We start from the raw sequence: 22228 nt of genomic DNA, 5'->3' as shown, positions 1-22228 counted from the left end.
CTACCACTGAGCCACAACCCCAGCCCCAAAACTCAATATTTTAAAAAGACCTAAATAAAAGAAGAAATATGAATATGATAATCATAGAAAAAGAAAATAAATATAAAAGTGTAAATACTGTACATCTTGATCTAAAGATTTGATGTAATTCCAATTAAAATCCCAACAGAGTTTGTTATAGAACTTGTCAAGGTGACTTCTAAAGTTATCTGAACAGTATAAATGAATTATGGCTACTCATACCAAGAATTGATTATAGATTATTGTAGAACAATGGAGGTCAAGAATAGCCGAGATACTCCTGCAGAATGCTATGGTTTGGATATAGTTTGTACCCAAAGGTTTGTGTGCTGGAAATTTTGCCTCTGGTAGTAGAACCTTTAAAAGGAGTTGCTTAGTGCTAGAAAATTAGGTCATGGGAGCGCAACCCTCATGAATGGTCTAATGCTATCCCTAGGGAGCAGGTCAGTTCTCCTGTGACTAGATTAGGTGTTTTGAGAACAAGTTATTATAAAGTAAGGCTACTCATTCCTTGGCCCCCTTTTGCAGGCACTGATTCTCTTCTGCTTCTCCATTGTGTTATGATGTAGCCAAGGGGACCTCACCAGGATGCCAGTGACATTCTATTTTGGACCCTCCAGCCACCAGAATAATGAGCCAAATAAACCTTTTTATAAGTTATGCACCCTCTGGTATTTTGTTATAGCAACACAAGATAGATTAAGAAAAGAACCAAGTAAAAGGATCTGTTCCACTCATATATCAAAACTTAAGCCAGGCACCGTGGTGCACACCTATAATCCCAGCAGTTTAGGAGACTGAAACAGGAGGATTTCGAGTTCAAAGCTAGCCTCAGCAATGGTGAGGCACTAGGCAACTCAGTGAGACCCTGTCTCTAAATAAAGTACAAAATAGAGCTGGGGATGTGAATCATTAGTTGAGTGCCCCTGAGTTCAATTCCCAGGACCAAAAAATTAAAAAAAAAAAAAAACCTTAGTACAAATATGTGGTAATTAAGCCACTATGGTGTTAGTGTAGGGGTAGACAGAATTGAGAGCCCCAAATAAACCTACAGCAAGTTGTACAAACTTGCTCAATTACAGAGCTGGTATGCTGGTATTGCAGATCACACAGAAAGAGAGAGTTTAGTTAATCACTGGTACGTTAATACTCACCCCATTAACTCTGTGTGTGCTTCCCTTCATGGAGTTTTGTTATGAAATGGTGACAGGAAACTAACAATCTGTTATCTTGCCAAGGTGGAATTACCATTACTCCTTCATAGGAGGCTGATAGTGGTATGATTTGGGGAGGCTGGTGATGATCTCAAATCTTGGCTAAAAGTCCGTCCATAGCCCCTGTATTAGGTATCTGAAATTCTGATACTGGAGGTCTTCATGACTTGTCCTATCTGTCTGCCAAGGAAACTATTTTCTTCTGAAGGCAGAGCATTTTGTGAAGTGATTGGCTGAATTTAGCTCAGAAGTTGAGTTTAATTTGAGCAGTTATGTCAAAATGCTTTCAAGCTTTGTGGCAGGGACACAGTGGTAACTTTTCAATATGCCTGCCCTCTTTTCCAAGGAGAAACCAACAGAAATAGAAATTCACAGTTGGAGACCAGCTAGCTCCTTGTCACTACTTCACCACTGCTGTCCGTGATCTACCCTGTCCCAGGTCCCTTGGCAGACAAAATCCACCATAAATATATGGTCATGTGTCACATACAACATTCCAGTCAACCACAGACAGACTGCATATATGATGTCTGCCTAATGATGAAATGGCCTAATGATGCATTTCTCAGAATATATTCCCATTGTTAAGCAAAGCATGACTGTAGTTGATTGGATTAAGAATTTGCCTTGTCCGACAAACTTCTTTAGAGTCATCTGTTGAAAGATTAAGAAGAGAAAATCTACAATTGACATTTTGGTGAGGATGAGTTATTTAGATTCTTTACTTTTCAAAATCCAGACATGAGCTGGGCACTAAGGGAAAAGGAATTGGTTTGGGAGGCATGAAAAAGAAAGTAAACAATTTTGAAGTATAGGGTAAGTTCTGGAGGAGAGGTCTTATGGGATGCCAGGATGCAGAATATGTTTTGAAGATACATTTTTTCAGGCCCAGTGCCTAGAGATTCTAACTCAATTGGGTAGCAATGTTAGGTCTAGAATTTAAATTTTTGCCAGGCAAGGTGGTGCATGCCTGTAATCTCAGCACCTGGGGAGGCTGAGGTAGGAGGATTAAGAGTTCAAAACCGGGCCAGGGCTGCAGCTCAGTGGCAGAGCGCTTGCCTAGCATGTGTGAAGCACTGAGTTTGATCCTTAGCACCACATAAAATTAAACAAATAAAATAAAGGCATCTACAACGGCAAAAAAAAATTTTTAAAAAAGAAGAGTTCAAAGCCATGGGACTGTAGCGGTAGCTCAATGGTAGACTGCTTGCCCCTCATGCATAAGGCACTGGGTTGGATCCTCAGCACCCCATAAAAATAAATAAATAAAATAAAGGCATTCTATCCATCTACAACTCCAAAAAAAAAAAAAAACAAAGGAAAAAAAAAGAGTTCAAAGTCAGTCTCAGCAAAAGCAAGGTACTAAACAACTCAGTGAGATCCTGTCTCTAAATAAAGTACAAAATAGGGCTGAGGATGTGACTCAGTGGTTGAGTGCCCCTGAGTTCAATCCACAGTACCCTCCTCCACCCAAAAAACAGAATTTAAAATTTTAAATCAACACTAATTTGATAAATCTGTAGAATATCAGGCATTTGTATCCTTGTTATGAAGGTTCACATCAAAACTCATGAATGATTGTATACACGGCTCTGGTTTGCAACTGAAATTCAATTGTTGTGCACATCAAATCCTTGTGAGCATCTTTAAATACTACACGATATGGGCCAATCCTAAAATGGTCTGGAATGTTTTCTCTGTGCACCATTTCATTAAATTACCAACAATTGACCATTCACAAACCAACAATAGAGAAAATATTTTTATTTTATATAGGCAAAACATAAAAATCTACTTGGATGTGAGAGAGAAACTGACATCTAGGTTTATGCTTAGCTACACTTAAAATTATTTCACTTGTATACATAATTTTAAAGACTATAAGAAAAAAGAAAATAAAATTTTCAAGGAGTTTTTTTTAGAATCAATTTTATAAAATCACTTTTGACGGGGGGGGGGGGGGGGGGCGGGGGGGCAGCGCTGGGGTTGGGCTCAGTGGTAGAGCACTCGCCTAGCATCGCCTAGCACATGCAAGGCTCTGGGTTCGATCCTCAGCACCACATTAAAAAAAATAATAAACAAAATAAAGGTATTGTGTACAACTAAAAAATTTAAAAAAAAAACCCTTTGGGGAGCTTTTCTAATTTTTTCAGAAACTATTGCCCTCAGAGTAGGTGAAAATAAGATCTGACACTGAGTGTATAACTCAGTGGTAAACCATTTGCCTGGCATACACAAGGTCTTAGGTTTAAACCTCAGCAACGCCCCCCCCCCCACACACACATACATAAAAGAAAGCCTGGAAATATAGATAAGTGATTAATGTGAAAAAATAAACCCAACTTTAATTGCAATAGAAGAATTAGAGCAAGTCTTTAAAAAAAAAAAAGTCTAATAAAATCATCTAAAACTTAAATGCATTTTTGGCAAGTATAAACACTTGCACAAAACCTATGTAGAAATCTGTGAAATTGTTATTTTTGGTAATGCTTTATTCCAACAGCTAATCCAAGGCAAAAATAAATAAATAAATAATAATTTAAAAAAATATATATATATGCATTCCATTAGCAAAAGCCTAAGCCACTTTTGAATAGTTGACAAATAATGTGTAGAGTTATCCTAAAGTAAAGGTCAGTGGCATGGCCCTAAATGGTGATAGCCAACATCACTCATTTCCTGTGGCACACAGTGCCCTCATGTGTCTCTGTCTTGCAATACCATTTTAAGCCTTTGAAAGGAAATGTTATTTCCGTTTATAGTGTCACATAATTAGTAGATATTTTTAAATAATAAAATCAAGTCCAAAATTTTAAAAATGTATATACAAGAGGAGACAGACTTTGAGGAGCTGTAAGTGGCACAGATTGGTTACCCCTGAACTCATGGAGTTGAATTTTAATTTATTGACAGAAAGTCAACAAATATTTGACCCCAGAGAAATAAATACATACAAGGTACAGATGACGAAAATACTAAATTCACCTTAGAATCAATTTGAAGCCATCTTAAATATCAAAATTTTTATAGCTTTAGGGCTGGGGTTGTAGCTCAGTGGTAGAGCGTTTGCCTAGCATGTGTGAGACACTGGGTTCGATTCTCAGCACCACATACAAATACATAAAATAAAGATCCATCAACAACTAAAAAATATTTTTTAAAAATTATTTTATAATTTTAAAACCAAGTTGCCTTTATCTTCTCTGTTCAGATGTTAAAGAATTATAATTATACATTTTGTGAGAAATTGCATTTGTTGGCCAGTAGTTAACTCTTCCATTCCCTAGCAAAATGTCAGAACTATTCTTTTCAGAAAGGTTAATTTCAAGTCCAGCTTTACCTTATGTTTTAAAATAGGTCTTAACAGAATATTAAAGCATAGCTTCAATTTAATTGGTTTAGCACCCAGGAGACTAATGTTAAAAATAAGGACATTTATAACAATGAGAAATTGCTGTGACAAAGAAATTATTATATACTCTGCTCCCTTCAGATTTTTAATTCATTGTTTTATAAGCCCTCAATTTAATTGCTTTCCATTTTCCCTTTTCCGCTCCCACATAAGATTATAGATCATCCTCAATGAAGGAAACTACTGCTGCAACTGGCAAATAGGTCATCCTAGTCAGTAAGAACAACCAAGAACAGGTTATCAAAAAATGCAATTTATTTTGTTTTTTGGTACTGGAGATTGATTCCAGGAACACTACTACACAGCTACACCCCAGCCCTTTTTATTTTGAGACAAGTTCTCACTAAATTGCTACAGCTGGCCTCAAACTTGCTATCCTCCTGCCTTAGCCTCTTAAGTAGCTCGGATCACAGGTGGGCGTGGTGTCTGGCTGAAAAGCATAACATTTTTCTCCTTACTGAGAGGCTAGTAAATGTTAGAAACCACATTTAAATAGAAATTCCCCATGAACACCTTCATGCTTCTTCATACCACAATTTTTTAGAAAGAACCAGAGTTGAGGCCCAGCTCGTTTCAGCAGGGTCAACCTAGGTCAAAGAAAGATTTGTCTCAGGCCTTACTTTTTGAGTGATGAGTTCTGAAAGGCATTATTGTCTCCCTCGAAAGTCAGCTCTTGGTTTCAGTATTATTTCATTCTCTATGTCACTCCCCCTGTGACTTGGGATGAATAAAGATCAAAGTCACAGGGGAATAAGACCTTGAGTCACTCACAGTCTGGAGAAAGGTTTCACCTGTGATCTGAAGAGCAGGGACAAGAAGAGGGGACAAAGAGCAGCCTCAAGAGTTCATGGAGAGACTCCAAAAGCCTAGCAAGAAGGTAATGAAAGCCAGAGTCCAGGAGAAGACTGAAAGAACTCAGTCAGATATCAAATTGTAAATATGTTTCCAACTCCAATGGGAAACTTGCAAAATTCTACTGAATGCCATTGGCCCTGTAGGAACTGTAGAAACTCCACCCAACACCTGCCCCAAGAAACTTGACAAAGCTATAGAATGACTTCTGGGAGCCTAAGGCCAAGTCTTTGGAACTGCAGATGAGTAGCCCACCCCTGCATAGAATTATTTTCAGTCCTTAAGTTTTGTTTCTACAGGCCATTTATTTTTATTTTTATTTTTTTATTTTTTATGTTTAGTTGTTGACGGGCCTTTATTTTACTTATTTACATGTGGTACTGAGAATCAAACCCAATGCCTCACACATGCCTGGCAAGCGCTCTACCACGGAGTCAAAACCCCAGCATAATATATTTTCAGATTATTAGTAATAAAGAAATCATCACTTCTACTTTTTAAGTTATGGAATAATTTATCTACAATGTTCAATAAAACATTAGCACCTGAAGTTACACTGGGTATATCGAAACATGGACAGACACAAATAGGACATTAACAAAATGCCTTTACAGGCATTTTTCTTCTCTTTAATGGGGATGACAGTACACCTTTTGCTAGTATCCCACCAGTGTGGGCTTGAGAAAGTTAGTGTGCTCAGGGCTCCCTGAAAACAGGTTGCTACCTAAATACAATATGAGCTGTCATTATGACCAAGATAGCTGATATTTCTTTTTTAACATATTATCTTTCTTCTGCTGAGCAAACCACTAGATTTTTGGAGGACTCATGTCATCATTCCTCTCTTCTCAATGTGTCGTGCTACTCTTGAACTAAACAATTCTTTAGCTCCTAGGGTGCTTATTTAGTAACGACGCAGTGAAGTTTCCAAAGAAAGACTTCCAATTTTCCTCCTGTGTGATGGCTGTGATCAAGCTTCAACCCTGTGGTCTGGTTCAATGAGAATGTGTGCTTGGAACTCATTCACTGACACACTTTCTGTATTTAATCTGTTAAGAACTGTAAACTGTAGAAAGTACCTGATGCTTTTCTTTTCCCCTGGATAATTTTCTCCTCTACCTTTTCCCAACTTGGGGGGGGGGGGAAAGAGGTTAATTGCTTTATATTTTAGAACTAATTTTCTTTGAACTCCAAATTCTGAGCACCCATCCACAGTTTCTCACAATGTTTGTAGGCTATCTGGTGTCATAAATTTTCTAGTCTATCCGATATGCAATTGTGTGGGTTTCTAGTGGGAAGCATGTTTACAGAAGCAGAGTGATAAGTGTGATAAGTGATAAGTGTGAGAGAAGCAGAGTGTGGTAAGAACTGGCTCCTCTTACAGGGCCTTCAGTAAATCTCTAGCCTTGGGCCCTGAGCCTCCACAGGTGCATTTACCCTTCAAAGAGGAGTAGTCAGACTCCCAGGGGAAGTTATCTGCAACCCAAAAGGTAGGGACCCAAGGTCAATCAGATTTCCTGGAGGAAGCCTGAGAGAGGGGAGGGGAACTGACCCCTTCCCCAGGCATTGGTTTCTTACCATAACATTTTGTAACTACATTTCACAACCAGGTCTGGTTTTGCCATCACAATTAGACAATTTTGATATCATTTCCAACTTCATTTCACAAATGAAGAATTGAGAGGCAGAGAGGTTATATGCTGTGGCCAAGAACAGCAATAACGCCTAACTCTCCTGTGAACCAGATCTGGCTCCCCATTCCCTATTTGGGAACACGGTGTGATTACAACACAAAGATACCCATTAGTTGTATTGTTAATGGCTGCGTTTGTGCTACAGTGAGGACTGAGCAATCGGGACAGAGACCATATGACCACAAAGCCTGAATTATTCACTCTCTGGCCCTTTACATAAAATGGTTTTCCACCAGTATTTGAGTCATGGAGAAGTGTGTAAAGGGCAGGGCCTGGGGTGGCGCCTGTCATTTCTGTCCACATTCCTGTTGTGAGCATCAGTCATGGGGCCCACTCAGATGCAAGGAGGGCTGGGAAACATGGTCCTTTGAACTGAGAACCAGTGCAGCTGATTCTCAGGACACTAACACCCTGTGACATGAGATCATAACTTTTGATGGATAACCTGTTGCCTCTGCTGCAGGGACACAGTGCCATGTTTGTCCCTGAGTGATGCAGACACATTTGAGCCAGGAGCTGCTGAGCACATGGTCCCCATCCCCCGCAAACCATGCTGTCTCAGAGGGTGAGTCCTGTGCCACATCATCATTGTCTGACCCCACTACTTGTCATAGATCATTAATGACCTGAAGGAAGCACATGACTCAGAAGAGCCTTCAGAGATTTGGTGAGACACACTAGGAGACACTGGTCAGTCTTGAAGTTGTTGTGTGGCTTTTAATTTTCTCCATTTACTAAGCTTTTCAAGTATAATGACATATGAACAGTCTCATCAGAGAAAATATTTTATCTTAAATCTGCTCTACAATTTACACATTGCTGGATTTTTCACACAATACACATAGCTTGTTGGGCTAGGAAAGGATGGCATCACAAGGGCAAAACTTGCCTATAATTAGTAATACAAATTCCCAAATGGAAAGTCAAAAGTTGTTGTCATTTAGTATTCTTCAACGTAAGGTAAAACATGAGCCTAATAATGTAAGTAATTGGGGGAACAAACACAGAAGCTGTGGGGAACCACCCGTAGCCCCATAGGAAAGCAGAAAGAACCCAATACAGGGTGAGTGGAGAGTGAAGCGCAAGCCCAGAGGAGAGGAGAGACTAGAGGGACCATGTGGCTGTACAAAGAGAGCAGCACTGTTGGTCCTGAGGTCTTTGAATCCCTGGTTCCAGACCTACATGAAGCCTGCTTGTGTTTCCTACCTTGGAGATTTTAAGATACCCGTTCAGTGAATGTACCTGGTTTGTCCACCTTGCACCCCTTCCTTTATTTGGGGAGACAACCTCTCCACCCCATGCAGTTTCTTCTATGTGATCAGATGGCCTTGCTTTCTATCCACAGTGATAGGAGAGGCCCATGACCTAAGTCAGGCCTATCAGAATATCTTCTAGAATAAACATGAAAGGAAAATGGTAAAAAGAGCTGGCAAACTATGCCTCAGCCAAATGCAGCCCACTGTCTGCTTTGCTTGTGTCTTTTGAAATAATTACAGATTTGCAAAAAAAAAAAAAAAAAAATGGTGGGGAGGGCTCAATACTCATCACTCACCTTCCCCCCATAACATCATCTTGCATAACTAAGGCACATTATTTTTTATTTTTTCATACCAGAGAATGTTTGACAAATAAGCTCCAATCCAGTGCTTTTTACTTTTTGAGACAGAGTCTCACTAAGTTGCTAAGTTGCTGAGCGCCTTGCTAAATTGTTGAGACTAGCCTTGAGCTTCGCATCCTCCTGCCTCAGAGGCCTGAGTCCACCACACTCAGCTCTAAGTTGCAATATTAACACCATGACAATGACAATGGCATGATACAAATGAATAAGACCACAGATCTTACTCAGATTTCACTAGTTCTTAACTCCTTTTTTCCTACCCCCACTCCCACCCCAACTCCAAGTACTAGGGATCAAACTCAGGACCTTGCACATGATAGCCAACCACTCTACCACTGAGCCACACACCCAGCCCTTTAAGCTCTTTTTTTTTTATGCCTCTATGTACAATCTATGATATCTCACCATATGTAGAGAACCACATAACCAACATCATGGGCAAAATGCTATCCACCACCACTGCTGAGCTCCCACTTCCCTCCAAACACTTGCCAACCACTGATCTGTTCTTCTCTATCGTTTTGTCACTTCAGGAATATTTTAGAAATGGGGTCATACTATACATAGCCTTTTGCATTATATGTTTTCATCCACCTTAATCTCCTTGAGAGCCCTTCAAATTATTGCATGTAGCAATAGCTCATCTCTTTTTATTGCTGAGCAGCATTCCCTGTTATTGATGTACCACAGCTGATTAACCATTCACCTGTTGCAGCACATTTACCATTGTTTCCAGTTTTTTGCTTATTGTAAATGTGCATTGTGTATAGGTTTTTTGTGTGAACATAATTTTTCATTTCTCTGGGATAAATGCTCAGGAGAGTTTAGCTGCTGGGTAAATATGGCAAGCGTGCATGGAGGTCAGTAAGACATTGCCAGACTGATTTACACAGTGGCTGTGCCATAGTATATTTCCAACAGCGCTGTATGAGAGATCCAGTTTCTTGGCCTGCTTGCTAGCATTTAGAAATGTCAGTTTTGTTATTCTAGTCATTCTTTGAGATGTGTAGCTCATTGACTCAGAGGTCAATGATGTAGCTTATTGTGGTTTTAATATGTATTTCCCTAATGGATAGCAATTTTGAACATCCTTTCATGGCCTTAGTTATCATGTATATTATCTTTTTTGGTAAGGTGTCTATTGCAGTCTTTTGCCTTTTTTCTAAGTGTATTGTCTGGTTTCTTCCTGATGAATTTAGAGGTTCTTTATATATAGTCCTAATACAAGTCCCTTATAATTTATCCCTTATGTGGATAAATTTATAATTTATCCATTCAATCTTCAGTATGCCTTGGTTGACCAAGTTTTATTGAAATACAGCCACATACATTTATTTGTGGCTTCTTTCATACTATAATGTCAGAAATGAGTATTTGTCACAGAGACCATATAGCCTGCAAAGCCTACAGTATTACTGTTGGAGCTTTTACAAAAAATTTGATGACCCCTGATCTGAAGTGGGGAAAAAAAAAGATGAAGCCCAGAACCTCTATAAGTGTGCTCCCCTGCGTATGCAGAAAGTCAGTCTCAAATAGAGAAAAATCATGCAGACTTGCAGATAAATTAAAGATAAGGCCAGGAAGTAAGACTCATATGCCTAGGTTCCAGATTCTGAATTCAGTCCATTTCCCTATACTTCTCCTGTACTCCTTATGTGAACCAGCAGACTCTCCCCTTTGCTTAAGCTGGTTCAAATATTGTTTCTGCTATCAATAATCCAAAATACATTCATATCCTCATGACAAAATCACATTGTTCCTTTTGCTTCTGTAATGTATGTGCTATAGTTTAGATATGGTTTGAATGTGTCCCCAAGGATTCATATGTTGGGAGTTTGATATTCAATGTAGTAGTGGTGGGACCAAAGAAGTGAGGTCTTCTAAGTAATTAAGTCATTTGGGATACTGCCTTCATTATGGAATTGATATGGTTCTCACGAGACCCTGTTCAGTTCTCACAAGAGGGTTGTGAGAAAAGAGCAAGCTTGGCCTCTCTATGGTCTTCTTTGGGCTTCCTGTCTCACCATGCCACCTCTTCCTCTTGCACATGCTTCCACCATGTGTATAATGTGATGCAACCAGGGAGTCCCTCAAGAGAGACAGTGCTAGCACCATGCTGTTTGGACTATGAGCTCAAAACTGTGAGCTAAAGAAATGTGTGGTTTTTTTTTTTTCCTTTCTAAAGTGAAGCTGGAGGCATCACAATAACAGACCTGAAATTATACTACGGAGCTATAGTAATAAAAATGGCATGGCATTGGAACCCAAATAGAATTGAAAACCAGTGGAACAGAATAGAAGATACAAACCCACATAAATACAGTTATTTCATAATAGACAAAGGTGCCATAAACGTATGCTGGAGAAAAGATAGCCTCCTCAACAAATGGTGTTGGGAAAGCTAGAATTCCATATATAGTAGAATGAAATGGAACCCCTATATCTCATCTCACTATGCACAAAACTCAACGCAAGTGGATCAAGGACTTAGGCATTATACCAGAAACCCTGAACCTACTAAAAGAAGATGTAGGCCCAACTCTCCATCACGTCAGCTTAGGAACTGATTTCCTCAACAAGACTCCTAAAGTACAAGAAGTAAAATTAAGAATCAATAAGTGGGATGGCATCAAACTAAACAGCTTCTTCACAGCAAAGGAAATAATCAAGAATGTGAAGACAGCCAGCTATGGTGCAACATGCCGGTCAAAAGGCTTGGGAGGCTGAGGCAGGAGGATCTGAGTTCAAAGCCAGACTCAGCAACAATGAGGCACTAAGCAACTCAGTAAGACCCTGTCTCTAAATAAAATACAAAATAGGGCTGGGGATGTGGCTCAGTGGTCAATCTGAGTTCTATCCCCCACCCCTCAAAAAAAAAAGAATGTGAAGAGAGAGCCTACAGAATGGGAGAAAAATCTTTGCCACTTGTACCTCAGATAGAGCATTAGTCTCTAGGATAGATAAAGAACTAAAAAAAAAAAATAAAATAACACCAAAATAATAATAATAACCCAACCAATAAATGGGCAAAGAAAGTACATTGGCACTTCACAGAAGAACTATGAACGATTAACAAATATATGAAAAAATGTTCAACATCTCTATCAACTGGAGAAATGCAAATTAAAACTACACTGAGATTCCATGTCACTCCAATCAGAATGGCAATTATCAAGAGTACAATTAACAATACCTTGTTAGAGTAAGTTTATATTTCTTACAACCAAAGAAACTTTAACTAGGACAGAAAGTGATGAGGAGGCAGGAAGGAGTCCTGCCACAGGGCACAGACAGGATGAACAAAGCCCCAGTAGCCATTTCAGTACTTTAAAAGCTCTTTGACCTTAAAACTCATCACATCAGATGACACCTCCTGGTTCCCAGTGCCTTTCAACTTAATAAGAAGTCTCTTTCTCATTGACCTCAGTGCTATGAGTCCTTATATAAATGAGTAATGGCCATGTTCCCTCTTTTTATGTGGACCTAATAGAGTATCAGTCAGTGTATCAGCATCAGTCAGAATCAATAGGAGATATTTAATATCAATGATCTACCTACCTACTCTACATCTATGTAATCCACTCAGGTGACCCACCACCCTCTTCAACTCACAGTCTGCCTTTCACACAATTGCTCCAAAGAAGGAGCTTTAGCTCAGCTCCTCCATGGGTTAAAACAAAAAATGGAGCAGCCCCTGAAACACAGAAGCTCTAATTCCGTTTCCCCAAAGTGGGAGTGATCGAGTGTAAGGAGTGGGGTGCTGCGCAAAGGAGCCCGGATCCAAGAAATGAAGGGTTTGGCTCTTGATCCTTACACCCTAGAATAAGGATGAGGCTCTGCAGATCACTAAACATAATCAGTTGTCAGTCATGAAAATCTAAGGCCTTGTCAACCACGAATAAAGTCAACCTAGTTGAGAACACAGTAAATTACATTTATTTGAGGTTAATTAGTATCGTAATCTGGAAGAATACAGATTCAAGCAGTCTTGAAAAATGTGCTCCCAGGGTTTACAAAATGGTGGTCATATTTATAGCTTTAAATTGCAAGACAAGTTAGAAATTACATTACTTGTTAGTCAGAAATAATGACTGTTCTGGCAAAAGTTAAGCTGTCTTATAAGAAAGAGATTGGGTAGGGTCCAGTCTCTGGGTAATTTAGAGGAAGAAGTTTGTTGTACAGAAGAAGGCCAGCAAAGGTTAACAAACAATGCTTCAGGAAATTGCAGTTTGGCTCAGCCTAAAGGTCTCCTGGCATCTGGGCAGACATCATAGTTCATTCATCTGAGATCTGGCTTATAATGGTCTCCCAACTCCATTTTAGGTGCCTGGATCCAAAATTACCCCATTTGATTTTGTTTTTGACATTCTCCATGGGTTAAGTTCCTGGGTCCAAATTACTTTGAAATATAGTTGTGGGTCCCATAGCAACATTTTGGTCAATGACAGGGCACATATACAACAGTAGTCTCATAAGACTGTATTGCCTAGTGACTTCCTAAAGGTTTTGGTCTGTGTGAGTGCTCTCTGATGTTTGCACAATGATGCAATCACCTAATATGAGAAATAGAAAGTCCAGCGATGCGTTTTCAGAATACAGTATTTAGCCTTAAATGTAAAATTACTTGGGATGTAAGAAAAGCAGCAGAGGGGAGGGCAGAGTGGAAAAGTTACAAACAGTTAACCTGGAGTGTAACAAATTCACAGCCCCTTGACAAACAGAAGGTGAGGGGGAAGGGGCACAGCCTGACCAAAGAGATAAACTGTCTTCCTGTCAATATGCACTAGCTCACAAAGGCCTTCTCAGCATGAGAGAACAAAGTGGGGACAACTTAAGGTACATTTCTTTAAGTAACCCAATAGGAGACAATAAAACCTAAGTGACGTTTCTGAAGATTGTACTCCCCATAGTGTTCAGCAGTACTCAGCCAATGAGGAACCGAGGAGGGGACCTTCTGCACTAGGGAATAAGATGCTGACTGTCAACAGCTCTGGATGTTCCTGCTCACCCAGACACCAGATCTTGCAAGACCATCAGTAAAAGGCGTCACTTTCTCTGTTTCTCACATCTGTTAGTTCATCTGGGTAGATGAGCATGTTTCTCACAACTACAGCACGTTTTTTAGAATGAATCCCTATCATTAAGCAATGCATGGCTATCTTAATATCAAACACGTTATAGTAATATACACTTTGCATTTTTGTGCTTATTGTGGATAACAGCATTTCTCAAAGTGAGATCTGGGGGGATTTAGTCTTGTAGGACTGCTATAAGAAACTAGGATGACTTAGAATAACAGAAACTCATTACTCTTAACAGCTCTGGAAACTAGAAATCTGAAATCAAAATTAGCAGGGACAGGCTCCCTTGCCAAGACTCTGGAGATGACCCCTTCCTGGTCTCTTCTAGTTTCTGGTGGTTGCTGGCCATCCTTGGAATTCCTTGGCTTGTGACAATATAACTACATTCTCTGCCTACATTTTGAAATGGTCTTTCCCCTGGGTATCTCCTCAAATCTCTCTGTCCTTATAAAGGACAATTTAGAGGAAGAAGTTTTTTGTGCAGAAGAAGGCTAGCAAAGGTTAACAAACAATGCTTATAAGGCGACCAGTCACTAAATTTAGAGCCCATCCTAATCCAACAGGATCTCATTTTAACTAGATTATATCTACTAAGATTATTTTCAAATAAGGTCGCATTCACAGGTACCAGGAGTTAGGACTTTGTGGGAAAGTTCAAACTTTCTCTCTGAAGGTTTGGTATTTGAATCTAGGAAATAAGCTGACTACAGGCAGATGAATAAGAGAAAACGCATACAATGTGGTATGTGCACATGTGCATAGGAGCCACACAAAATATGATACTCACAGAAGGTCCAGATGGTTCAAGTTTAAACAGCATTCTGAGCTGCAGAAAAGTATAGAGGCTTGGGATTGATGTGTGTTGGGGGAGGTGGGAGTGTGAGGGGAGGAAATGCATGGAAAACAAAGTTTGTTTTTTTATTACGCAGATAAAGTCTCTTAGTTAATAGCCCTCAAAAGAATCAGTGGCATTCTGTGGCAATCTCAAGGGGTGGGGGGAGGGAGGAGGGGAACACGTGTATATATGTGTATGTCTAGATCCAAATAGAGCAGTTAAGAGGACCTCAGAAGTTTGCATCTGCTGTTTACTTCACTAATTTAGATTTCTTCTGCAGAGGCAAATTGTCTCACAAAAGGAAAGTTTTTCAGAGCTATTCCTATGCTTGCAGCCCCTATGAAGAGCCATTTGGAAATAAGTCAAAGACATACAACAATTTCAATGTATGCTTTCGGAGGACACAGTTCAACTCACATGAAAAAGGGCTACTTCTTTCAGAATTCCCTAGGGGTTAGTTAAAGATGTAAATTCTGGGCCCACCCCAGACCATCTGACTGGATTTTGAAAGTTTAGACCCATGAATCTGCCTACTTAAGAAGCTCTTCTTGTGGATATTACTCATCCTAAAGCTTAAGAGCCGTTAATATTTTAAATTATTTTACTTCAGAATAAGGGAAGACTAATTGAAGTCACTTTCTGTCTTCCAAATATTTATTGTATCTCTTATAGAAGTGGAGCAGAGTTGTCCTTCTGTGCACAATGGGAGCTATAATTTCCACAGGATGCTAAAGCTCCCAAGAAAAATGCCAGGTCTTCAAATGCTTCCATAAACACCAAACTGACCTGCTTTTACTTTCATGCTTCCCCCAAATTCAAGTTAGAAATTGGATTAAGAATAGAAGTCATTGGGCTGGGGCTGTAGCTCAATGGTAAAAGCACTTGCCTCACATATGTGAGGCACTGGGTTTGATCCTCAGCATTGCACAAAAATAAATAAATAAAATAAAGGTATTGAGTCCAACCACAACTAAAAAAAATAATAATTTAAAACAAAAGATACCGTGTGCTCATCTACAACTAAAATTTTTTTTTTTAGAAAAGAATAGAAGTCATAATCAACAAAAATTATGATTTGAAGAAAAAAGGTGACAGTGGCATGCCTGAAGCACACTGTGGTCCCAAGAAAGAAGCAAGGCCTGGTATGTTTGCAGATAATGATCCAGGTGCCTTCAAAGAAGGAGGCTAGGAATGTGGGGTGGGAAGGAACAAGCAAGATCCTGGAGAGTTTGCCAGAGGAAGTAAAGTTCCTGAGAAGTTCTTTCTAGCGGTTTGTCTTCCCTGAGAGTATTAGTGAGAAGCCAACATACATGTGTCTTAAATAAGTAATCCCCTCCTCTCTCATCAAGCTGTATTTGAGGAATGGTAAGCCAGATAGGTTGTGTATCCAAATATCAGAAGAGATGTTTGCTAAAGTATAAACAGTGGCTGTCTCTGGGATATCAAATTTAAAAAATTTTTATGCTTTTCTGTATTTTTCCAATAAGCAGGTATTCTTTATAAAGATAAAAAACTAAATGACTGTCATTTAAAAATAGTTGAGCATATGAGTACCTTAAATGTGAAAGTGAAATGGTAAAGAAAAATCACAGCAAATGATTACGTTGGTCCATTAAGTTCTTTGTCTTTTAGCTGTCCTTTAGCATAGTAACCTGAAGTCAAGGACAAAGGAAAAAGAGACTGAGATCTGTAGCTTTCTAACAAATGGCTTTATTTGCTCTTTTTGTCCCTCCCACTTCTCAAATCTGAGGATGAGGAGGAAGCATTCATCTTTCTATAAATGACATGACTTTGTTCTTATTTATGGCTAAAAAACTCCTCCATTATGTATAAATATCCCACTTTTTATTGATTCATCCAGTGAGAGGCACGTAGGCTGATTCCATAATTTTGCTATCATGAATAGTGCCATAATAAACACAGATATGCAGGTATCTCCATGCTACGCTGATTTTGATTTCTTTAGATAAATACCAAGAAGTGGCATAGCTGGATCTTATGGTAGCTTTATGTTTAGTTTGTTTTGTTCGTGTAGTATTAAGGATTGAACCCAGGGGCATTCTACCATGGAGCTACATCCACGCCCTTTTAAAATATTATTATTATTATTTTCATTTCGAGACAGGGTCTAGCTCAGTTGCCCAGGCTACTCTCAAACCTGCAGTGCTTCTACCTCTGCCTCCTGAGTTGCTACGATTACAGGACAGGCCACAATATCTAACAGTTATTTTTGTTTGTTTGTTTTTTTTGACTCCCTCTCTACTATTTTCCATAATGGCTGTGCTGATTTACTTTCCTACCAACAGTGTGTATGGGTTCCTTCCCCCGACCCCTTCCCACATCCCTGTCAGCATTTGTTATTTTTCATTTTCTTGATAAAAACCAATCTGACTGGGATGAGATGGAATCTCTGCAGTTTTGATTTGCATTTTCCTGATGGCTAACGATGTTGGACGTTTTTTCATATTGTTCCTGGCTAGATTCCACGCATGAAAGAAAACATGCAATACTATCTCAAAAGATACTTCTTTTGAGAAGTATCTGCTCAGTGTCTCCCATTCTGTAAGATGTCTCTTCAGTCTGTTCATTGTTTCCTTTGCTGCACAGCCTTTTAATGTGATATGATCTTTGTCTATTCTTGCTATTATTTCCTGTGCATTTGAAGTTCTGTTCAGGAAATCATTGGCTGTACCTATGTCTTGAAAATTTTCATCTACATTTTCCTCTCCTAGTTTCAAAGTTCCAGATCTTACATTAAGGTCTTTGATCCATTTTAAGTTGATTTATGTACACAGTGAAAAATAGAGATCTAGTTTCAACCCTCTACAGGTATAAGTACAATTTTCCCAGCAGCATTTGTTGAAGAGGATATACTTTCTCTAATGTCTATTTTTGGCTCTTTATTGAGAATCAGATGGCTACAGATGTGTGGGTTTCTTTTTGGGTTCTCTTCTATTCTATTCCATTGCTCTATGTGTTACCCCCTCCCTACTACTTGGGATTGAACCAAGGCTTCACACATGTTAGGCAAGCACTTCTACCATTGAGCTGAACCCCTAGATTTCTGTGTGTATATTTTTTTATCCCAATATCATGCCGTTTTTGTTACAATGGTTCTGTAATATATTTTGAAATCAGCTATTATGATGCCTCCAGTCTTACTCCTTTTACTCAAAATTGCTTTGGCAATTTGGTGAGTTTTAGGCTTCCACATGAATCTTAGAACTGTTTTTGTAGTTCTGTAAAGAATGTCATTGGTATTTTGATGGGGATTGTAGGTTGCTTATGGTAGTGTGACCATATTAATAATATAAATTCTCCTAATCCATGAACGTGGGATGCCTTTCCATCTTCTAGTGTCTTATTCAATTTCTCCCTTCAGTGTTTTATAATTTTCATTGTAGATGTTTTTACTTCTTTCATTAGATTTATTCCTAGGTGTTTTGTTTGTTTATTTTGAGGATAGTGTGAATGGTATTGTTTTCCTGATTTCTTTCTCAGTGAATTCACTGTTAATATACTGGAAAACTATTGCTTTTTGTATAGTGATTTTGTATCCTGCTATCCTGTTGAATTTGTTTATCAGTTCTAAGAGGATTTTGGTGGAGTGGATAGGGTTTTCTAGGTATGGAATCGTATCATCTGCAAACAGGCATAATTTGACTTCCTATTTTCCTATTTTTGTTACTTTTGTTTCTTTCTCTTGCTTGATTGCTCTAGCTAAAGTTTCCAATATTATATTGAATAAGAGTGGTGAGAGTAAATATGCTTGTTTTTCATTCCTGATTTTGAAGTTTTTTTTTTTTTTTAATGGTACTGTGGATTGAACCTAGAGGTGGTGCTTTACCACTAAGCCACATCCTCAACATTTTTAATTTTTTATTTTGACACAGGGTCTCACTGAGTTGCTTAAAGGCTTGCTAAGTTGCTGAGGCTGTCCTTAAACTCGAAATTATCCTGCCTTGGCCTCTTGAGTTGCTGACATTACAGGTGTGTCCCACCACACCTGGCTTGAAGAAATGTTTTCAGTTTTCTCCATTCAGTATGACGTTGGCAATGGGTTTATTATATAGAGCCTTTATTATGTTGAGGTATGATCCTTCTAGGTCTGGTTTATTCAAGGTTTTTATCATGAAGGAATGATGAAGTTTATTATAGGTTTTTACTCCTTATATTGACATGTTCATGTGATTTTTATTTTTTATTCTATTGATGTGGTGTATTACATTTATTGATTTACATATGTTGAAACAAGCTTGCATTCCTGGAATAAAACTAACTTGTTCATGGTCTATGATCTTTGTAGTGTTCTTTTGAATTCTGTGTGCAGGTATTTTATTCATGATTGTGTGTGTGTGTGTGTGTGTGTGTGTGTGTGTGTGTGTGTGTGGTGATCGGGATCTGAACCCAGGGCCTTGTGAATGCAAGACAAGCATTCTACCAACTGAGCTATATCCCCAGCCCTCAGGATTTTTTTTTTTTTTTTTTTTGGTGTGTGTGTGTACACTAGGGATTGAACCAGGGTGCTTTACCACTAAGCTACATCCTTAGCCCTTTTTATTTTTCAATTTTGAGACAAGGTCTTGCTAAGTTACTTACGGCCTTGCTAAATTGCTGAGGCTGACCTTGAACTTGTGATCTTCCTGCTTCAGCCTCCCAAGTTGCTGGGATTACAGGCCTGTGCCACTCCATCTGGCTTTATTCAGGATTTTTCCGTCTATGTTCTTCAACAATACTGGTCTATAGTTTTCTTTTAGTGTTGTTGTTGTGTAAAGGTATTAAGAAACAAGGAAGCCAGGCACCGTGGTACCGCCTGTAATCCTAGCCGCTCTGGAATTTGAGGCAGGAGGATCTCAAGTTCAAAGCCAGCCTCAGCAAAAGTGAGGTGCTAAGCAACTCAGTGAGACCCTGTCTTTAAATAAAATACAAAATAGGACTGGGGATGTGGTTTAGAGGTTGAGTGTCCTGAGGTTAATCCCTGGTACAAAGAAAGAAAGAAAGAAAAATAAATGATTTGACTATTGATTCCTATTTGGAGTCCTACCTGCCCCTGGGGCCACCCACTGTCATTTTTTATACAGAACCTAAAGTCTCATCCGATGTTTTTACATAACACGGCAGCCAAGTTAATTCCCTAGGCATCATCCCAGTTTTAAATAACGCTTTCTAGAACATTTATAATGAATAGAGTTTATAGAGATTAAAGTTTAAAATTAGAAGTTTAGAGAATTAAAACCTATTTTTACTTTTAGACAGATAATAAGTAACTTTGTCATCCTCACCATATATATATGCCCGTAATCTGCCCTTCCAACCAGAGTGTGATTCGTGCAGGGATAGGGCTAGAACATGACTGGAGATTTCCCTTGAAGCTCCTCCTTACCACAAAGACCCTTTGGAATTCAGAGTGCATGTAGAGGGGAAGAGGAAGAGTTGGGGGAATAGGTGTCAAGATGAATCATGTTAGAACAAAAGAAAGGAGCAAACTTTGTTAGAAGATTTTTAAAAGCAAAGCTGGTTAAAAGTGAGGGTAAGGACAGAGCACTGGAGAAAGTCAGGGAGACCAGAGGCAAAGGAAAGCCACTTCAGAGCAACATAAAATTCTAGCAAGGAGGAGTAGGGGATTTGCCAGCATACGGTCAGGTTCTTCCTAGTGTGTTGCTCTAAGCCTGAGAATTATATTTGGAACCTATGGGCAAAGCTCATCCCTAAAGTATTCAGGAAGTTAACAGGGCAAAAACAGGGCCAGAGGAGATCAGGGAAAGACAAGACAAAAATTTATACTCCCCAATCAGTCTGCTCTTATACTGTGTGTCACATTCTAGAGTGAAGTTATTACTTACCTTAGAATAGTTAACCATGCATGATGCTGCTATTAACTCCTGATTGAAGGATAGTGGAAGGAAACTAGCATTTGGAAAGCTTTGCTAACATTATTTTATTTAATCCTCCAAACAATGCAGGGAGATAACACTGTTGTTCACATCTTGAAACTAAGCCAGTGAAATTAAATGGTTTGTTAAAATTACAAAATTAGCAAGTGGCAGAGTGCATATCCAAACCCAGGCATGATCCATCTGGCTAAAAATTCATCATCCTCTTCACTGGGTAGGAACACCATGGCAAACAAGAGAGTCCAAGTCTCTATTCTTGTTTTTACTTCTAGTCACTGCTACTGTCCATTACAGAAGGAATTTTGCCTTAAAACTTTTAAATTCACTCTTTGGTGTAGGCATAGCCATTGCATGGTATGTCCATCCAGGTCCTCCAAGAAGCAAACACCAAGCTGAGATTAAATGTGGAGAGCTATTATTAGGGGAAATGCTGATGTGGAAATGCTGAGCAGAATACTGGGAGCCAGGAGACTGTGATACAAGACTCACTGCAATAAAAAAGAAAAGAAGGGAGTTTGGATGGACAGACTACTGAGCAGTGTGGGGAAGGTTTTGCAGAGCTCATGGAGAGTCCTTAAGCCAAACTCAGCCATGAGAGGAGCCCCACATCTCAGGAATTAGTCTGCCAAGTTATCCCTGCACCAGGTCAATCACCACTAGGAGGACCTGTGACAGGGTGATCTCAATGAAAATAATATGGTGGACAAAAAAGTGAAAGGCTGTCCATGGAAGGGGACAGAATATTTGCAAATCATATATCTGATAAAGGACTTGTGTCCAGAATATATAAAGAATACAATAACAAAAAGATAACTCAATTAAAAAGTGGGCAAAGGATCTGAACAGAAATTTCTCCAATGAAGGTATACAAATGGCCATAAACATAGTAGATACTCATCATAATTAATCATTAGGGAAATATGAATCAAAACCATAAGATGCAATTCACACCCACTAGAGAGGTTATGATAAAAAGATAGACAATGATGTAAGGAAACTGAAACCCTTGTACATTGCTGGTGGTGGTGTACAATGGCAAAGTTGCTTTGGAAAAATAGTCTTGCAGTTCCAAGACTATTTTAACACTATTCCAAAGTGTTAAACATAGGGTTATCATATGGTTTAACAACGCTACTCTTAGACACATATCCAAGAGTACTGAAAATATATGTCCACATGAAAACGTGCATATAACTGTTCAAATCAGCGTTATTCATATTGGCTAAAAGTGTTCATCAACAGATGAATGAATAAACAAAATGTAGTATATCCACAAGATAGAACAATGCTTAGTCAAGAAAAAGGAATGAAGTATAAGTGTACATACAATGGAATATTATTCAGTCTTAAAAAGGAAGGAAATTCTGACACATGCTGCAACATGGAAGAAGCTTGAGGACATTATGCTAAGTAAATAAACGAGTCACAAGAAGACAAATACTATATGATTCTACTCATATGAAGTATCTAGAGTTGTCAAATCTAAAGAGACAAAAAGCAGCATGGTGGTTAGCAGGGCTGGGTGGAAGAGGAAGTACAGGTTGTTTAATGCACGTAGAGTTTCAGTTTTACAAAACGAAAAGAGTTCTGGGGATATATTTTGCCAG

This window comes from Ictidomys tridecemlineatus, chromosome 7 (genome assembly GCF_052094955.1).
Source record: "Ictidomys tridecemlineatus isolate mIctTri1 chromosome 7, mIctTri1.hap1, whole genome shotgun sequence".
Classification (NCBI taxonomy): Eukaryota; Metazoa; Chordata; class Mammalia; order Rodentia; family Sciuridae; genus Ictidomys; species Ictidomys tridecemlineatus.
Note: the sequence above shows the minus strand (reverse complement) of the source record.